At 34.5% G+C, this 5,988-nt stretch overlaps 1 non-coding gene and 1 pseudogene across 1 annotated transcript; both read left to right on the top strand.

Annotated features, from left to right (window-relative positions):
• On the top strand, positions 1–196 carry LOC141639269 (U2 spliceosomal RNA). The gene has a single exon (XR_012542450.1). It is a non-coding gene; the product is annotated as a U2 spliceosomal RNA (small nuclear RNA).
• Positions 197–2,685: 2,489 nt separating this feature from the next.
• Positions 2,686–2,868, top strand: LOC141639271 (U2 spliceosomal RNA; annotated as a pseudogene).
• The last annotated feature ends 3,120 nt before the right edge of the window (positions 2,869–5,988 follow it).

Genomic DNA, 5,988 nt, shown 5'->3' with positions numbered 1-5,988 from the left:
ATACCTTTCTCGGCCTTTTGGCTAAGATCAAGTGTAGTATCTGTTCTTATCAGTTTAATATCTGATATGTGGGCCATTGGTTCACACGATATTAAATTTATTTTTTAAGAGGGGAGGTCCATCAAGGTAGCTTGCTGCCTGGGCCTTCGCGCGTCGCCCATGTGTTGCACTATTGCTTGGGCCTGGCGCACCTCTCCAATCCAGTTCAATTTTTTTGTATCGTGGTTAAGAAAGTACTCTTTCATTAATATATATATCTCAAGCTTGGGCCTGGCGCACCTTCCAATCTAGTTCAATTTTTTTGTATCTGCGTTAAGAAAGTACTCTTTCATTAATTAACTATGATCTCTTTCATTAATATATATATCTCAAGCTTGGGCCTGGCACACCTTCCAATCCAGTTCAATTTTTTTGTATCTGCGTTAAGAAAGTACTCTTTCATTAATTAACTATGATCGAAAAATTTAAGGAAGATAATCCGAGTTCAGCTAGTGATGACCAGTATGAATATCATCATCGTAGAAAAATCATCTTATTGAGCATATTTGGGAAAACTTTCGTAACTAGAATTTGCTTTTAATGCATTTTATTATTTCGTAGTATTTAATGTTTATGTATGGTATTTTATATGTCGAATCATGTTTTTCAATAATTTTTTTAATTGTTAATGAAATCGTATAATCACTTTTCAAAATTATAACGTTATTTAATATTTTTTTCCGTAAAATACGCCATAAGATTAATATGGTCGTAAAATATTGGGGTAGTTTTTTTTTATTAAGATATTTACAATAATAGAAAAATAACTATATTTATAAAATGTTAGGAAAAATAATTGTAAAAGCAAAAGAGAAAAGTGGGGTAGAGAATGTGTAAAATGATTGGGAATATTGTAAAGTGGATAATGATTGGGTTGATGACTAGATCGCGACCTTCTGCTTGAGAGGGTGAAAATGAGTCAAGGTTAATAAGGTGAGATTAAGAGTAAAATCGGGTCGCGACCTAGTTAGCGCGACCACTGTTTGGGGATGGTCTTAAGCCTTAAGGTTAATATGATTCTGATTGGACACTCATCACAAGTTGGCTTGTATGTAGACATATATAATCGTGTAGACATATATAATCGTTCTTATTTTCTTCACTCTCGAGTGAATTTGTTTCAGAGAAAATATGATTTCTAACAAAATTGGTGTATACTCCGTACATCATACATCCACTAAGCCTTGAAATTTTTTTGTTCTTACACCTAAAGATGTATGAATGTGTGATTATAAAATTTTTTCTAGTGTGGATGGGAATGTATTTTTGCAATACTATTCAGTATATTGTAAGAGTGGATGGTCTCCAATTTCGCTGAAGGCAGTTGTGGAGGGAAAGTCAGAATGATTCGACAAGGCGACAAATAACAAAGCCAAAAATGCTAAATTTTCAATGGGAAATATTTAGTGTAAATAATATGCATATAATGAGAATAGACTACCCAACTGAGGGGGTTTTATTCATCATTTACAAATATCAAACTTTTGGCGTCCCCTGTTGGCTGTGATCTACCATAAATTCGTGGTTTCTTTATGCTATCAAACAATAGAAACCTCCGCTAGCATTATTCTTTTTTTGTTTCTTTTTACAGCAAGAGATACTCACATGGTGTTGCTTACCAGGCTCTTGAGTTGGACAAAGAGCGCAACTATATATATAACACTCTTATAATGCTCGTTTACATGGCACAAATTCTTGTAAGAATAGGGTGTATTTAGGATTTGAATCCTGAAGGAAGTGAATTTTGATGGAGTTTTACGTTGAAAATGATACTTCGGTCTGACACTGTCACACTGCCCCAATATGATCATGTATCGCTGCCACCCATATCACAGATAAATTTGGACTTCATCTTAGTTTTGCAGTAGTCACCCCAAAAAAAAGTTCCGTATTTGGGTTCACATGATAATATTCGAGCCACCATATCAGATAGAATTTGGACTCCATCTCATTACATGGTACCGCATGGAGTCATGGAGATGCAATCCAAGCCGCTCTTCTAGAGTTGACACTTGATAGGGCAGAGAACTGTTCCAAATGTGTATACCGCAGTGTTGGGCGCAGGGTCTTGGCATAGAGCGGGCTTATGTTTTTATTTCTCAATAAATCATCACCTAGGGGCTAGGGGTCGGCACGTGCTCTCACTGCCCTCCCGCTAAAATCCGCCTATAATAGACCGTATACATTCCCCATATAACATATTCAACACTTGTATCCGAACTTGTAATCGAGTAAGTAATATAGGTTTCTATACCCAAAAGGATGGGTGATTGGATTAATTTTCGTTGGAATATGATTTAGAAGTGCACCGTACTTTGTGAAAACATTCCACTAAAATTGGTACTCCTCATACAACTTTTTATAAAGAGTAGTAGAGTCAAAACTCAATGGTTTAATTGTAAAGTCTAATATCCATAATATGCCATAGAGTGAGTTCAATGGTACATGTTTAGCTGAATAAATGAATCTGTAAAAGCTCAAGCAATGAAGATTCTACACTCATTCTTAAAATTGAAGCCATTACAATAAACTAGAAAGCTGAACATAGCAGCGGAAAAGAGAATTATTTCGCTCCCACATCGACCAGGTAATTTGGTGTTATGACTTGTCATGTTATATAAACTGAAACGTGCTATTATTCAAAGCATACCTTTCTCATTTTGGTTAAGATCAAGTGTAGTATCTGTTCTTATAGGTTTAATATATGATATGTGGGTCATTGGCTCATATGATATTTTATTTTTTAAGAGTGGAGGTCTATCAATGTAGCTTGCTGCCTGGGCCTTCAAGTGTCGCGTTGCACTATTGCTTGGGCCTGACGCACCTCTCCAGTCCAGTTCAATCTTTTTTAGGTTCAATGTTTTTGGTTACTTAATTTTTATTTGTTCGGATGGTTATTAACTTTCATGTTTTCCCATAATCAGCTACTGTCAAAGCATTATGATGTTTGTCCTTGCAAATTAGCACAGCACCTCATAGATTTACATGTTTAATGGCCACATGAAATTTGTAGAGAGTGGAAACAAAAAGTCCAGGGAAAACAAATGCATTGTCACCAACTTTATTTCACCAATTGTCCGTTACTTGATTAATACCTTGATTAATGGCTCATGGATACTTCTCTGCTCCTGAGAAGTGGAGAACGACTTAACTCTGAGAGGTTGATATGATTCTGATCGGACGCTCACAAGTATGTCTAGGTCACTTCTCTGTCTTGTGAAAGATCAATAATCAACAAACTATGTCCCTTGTACAATACCACTTCTTCATTAGATTGACAGTTCACTTGGGCTCTTAGTGACCTGCAGACATATATAATCATACAACCACTAGCAATCGAGCCTTGGAAAAATAGGTTCCTACTCAAGATGTTAGCTTGTGTCGATGCTGATGTTTAGGGAATTGTGGTGAGCATGCCAAGATTGTATGCTGTATTGTGAAAAGTGATTACAGTTAAAAATTCGAGTTACACCATTAGAAACACTTCATTTCGACCATGAGTTCTTTTCCATATATCACCTCTTTATTGGAGCAATGTTTAAAGTCTAATAGCAGATTTAGAAATATCCATAAAATGCAATGGACTGAGTTCAATGTATGGTACAACTGAATGAATAAGTTTCTAAGAATGCGATGTATAAGTCCAACCGTGTGGATGATCATATGATTTCCATTTAGTCATGGATAGTTTAAGCGACAGACCGAAGGTATTAGCGGAGCGGTGATCTCCGAGTAATGAAAAATCTGAATATTTTAGTTAAATTTTATATACTTTATTTTATTTACCTTATTTTTTTAGGGTAATTTATTTACCTTATTGCAATACTAGTTTGCGCTCTTTCTAGACTTTTGCCTTCTAATTATAATTTTGTTTCCGCCTATAAGGTTATGAATAGAAGAATTGTAATGCAAGTACTTTGTGTAATACTCCGTAGTAAATATTTGCTCTATTAAACCATGAACATGCTTGTTCTGTGATGACCAACTAATTAGCCTTGACAAATAAACCACGTCAGAATGACCTGTAAATGAAATTCAGATGATTAAGGTTAAGACGAGATGATCAACAATATGGAGCTAACATACTAAACGTACATAATTTTTTCACCACGTTTTATGATGAAGAAAAACAAATTCCCAATAATTAGTACTCGTATTCTTACAAACTTCACACACACCATTTCAAATATCCTAGTAATTCTCAGTTCCGGACATTACATTGCTAGTTCTCGAGTAAAATATATTACTAACAGTACATGGGTAGTTTTAAGATAGTTGACTTCGCTAATACTAATACATTGCTTAATGCAAGCATATGCGATGAGGTGAATATCGAAATTTCCATCCCACATCGACAATGTGTAGTTAACACGTTATCTATATTAAAGAGGCTCTCGCGATAGTTTTTGCCGAGCTAAGTAACGAGAGCTTGTGACCCAAGTGGGGGCATCATTGTGGTGGAACGTGGGTTCAGTCCGTTGGGTCGGGTCTTGGGCTGGCAATTTGCTGGCTTGCCCTATCCAAGTTGGGAGTTGATCCATGGGCTTTAGGCGAAGGCCTAGAGATCATGGATCCTAAAGCGGAGGGGAACGCGTGAGGCTGGTTTCACAGAGCAACGATGAACCTCCCTCTCCTGTCAGTGGAAGGATAACAGGCCGGTGCCACCCAGATCCATCAAACATTCGACGGGCTTCTCTCCAATGAACCACCACTTTTTTATTATCATAGAAAATACAAGTAATGATTACTAAAAATGCATAGATGGATTATTAACACAATTGAACTTGTTACAATTGATTAATAAATAATGTAAGTGATGGATAAAAAAAAATACAACAAATATAGATTACTCCGTACATAAAATTATATTATTAATATTATCTGATTTATTTTATAACAAAAAATTCTTTTCGATTCAAAATAAAAGGTCTCGGAAACGTGGTTACTTCAGTGACGGTTTTAACAAATACAATTTAAAATTTATCATAAAAAATGCAACAAATATAGGTTCTCTCCAATGAACCACCACTTTTTTATTATCATAGAAAATACAAGTAATGATTACTAAAAATGCATAGATGGATTATTAACACAATTGAACTTGTTACAATTGATTAATAAATAATGTAAGTGATGGATAAAAAAAAAATACAACAAATATAGATTACTCCGTACATAAAATTATATTATTAATATTATCTGATTTATTTTATAACAAAAAATTCTTTTCGATTCAAAATAAAAGGTCTCGGAAACGTGGTTACTTCAGTGACGGTTTTAACAAATACAATTTAAAATTTATCATAAAAAATGCAACAAATATAGGTTACTCCGTACATACTAATTAATGAATATGATTATATTGTTAATATTATCTAATTTATTTTATAACAAAAAATTCTTTTCGTTCCGAAATAAAAGGTCTTGGAAATGTGGTCACTTCAGTGGCTGTTTTATCACCGAACCTGACAAAAAGAGCTGCTTAAAAACTGATAAATAATAACTAAAAAAATATTAAAAGCAAAAAGACCTTGCAGGGAGCCAGGGATGCTTTGAAAACCAAGGCCGAGTAAAACTGTAAATGGGTCCTAGAGCATATAATTATCTGATTTATTTTATAGCAAAAAAATCTTTTCGATACGAAATAAAAGGTCTCGGAAACGTGGTTACTTCAGTGACGGTTTTATCACCGAACCTGACAAAAAGAGCTGCTTAAAAACTGATAAATAATTACTAAAAATAATATTAAAAGCAAAAAGACTTCTTGCAGGAATGCTTTGAAAACCAAGGCCGAGTAAAATTGTAAATGGGTTCTAGAGCATATAAATATACTCAAACCACTATATTGGTAATTACTCCCTCCTAATCCGGATAACTGTCCTATTGTTCATTTCCGTCTATTCACATAACTGTCCCATTGTCTCTTTTTGGTAATGTTTTTCTTACATA

The sequence above is a fragment of the Silene latifolia genome, unplaced genomic scaffold (genome assembly GCF_048544455.1).
Source record: "Silene latifolia isolate original U9 population unplaced genomic scaffold, ASM4854445v1 scaffold_317, whole genome shotgun sequence".
NCBI lineage: Eukaryota > Viridiplantae > Streptophyta > Magnoliopsida > Caryophyllales > Caryophyllaceae > Silene > Silene latifolia.
Note: the sequence above shows the minus strand (reverse complement) of the source record. Positions and strands in the feature narration are given on the sequence as shown.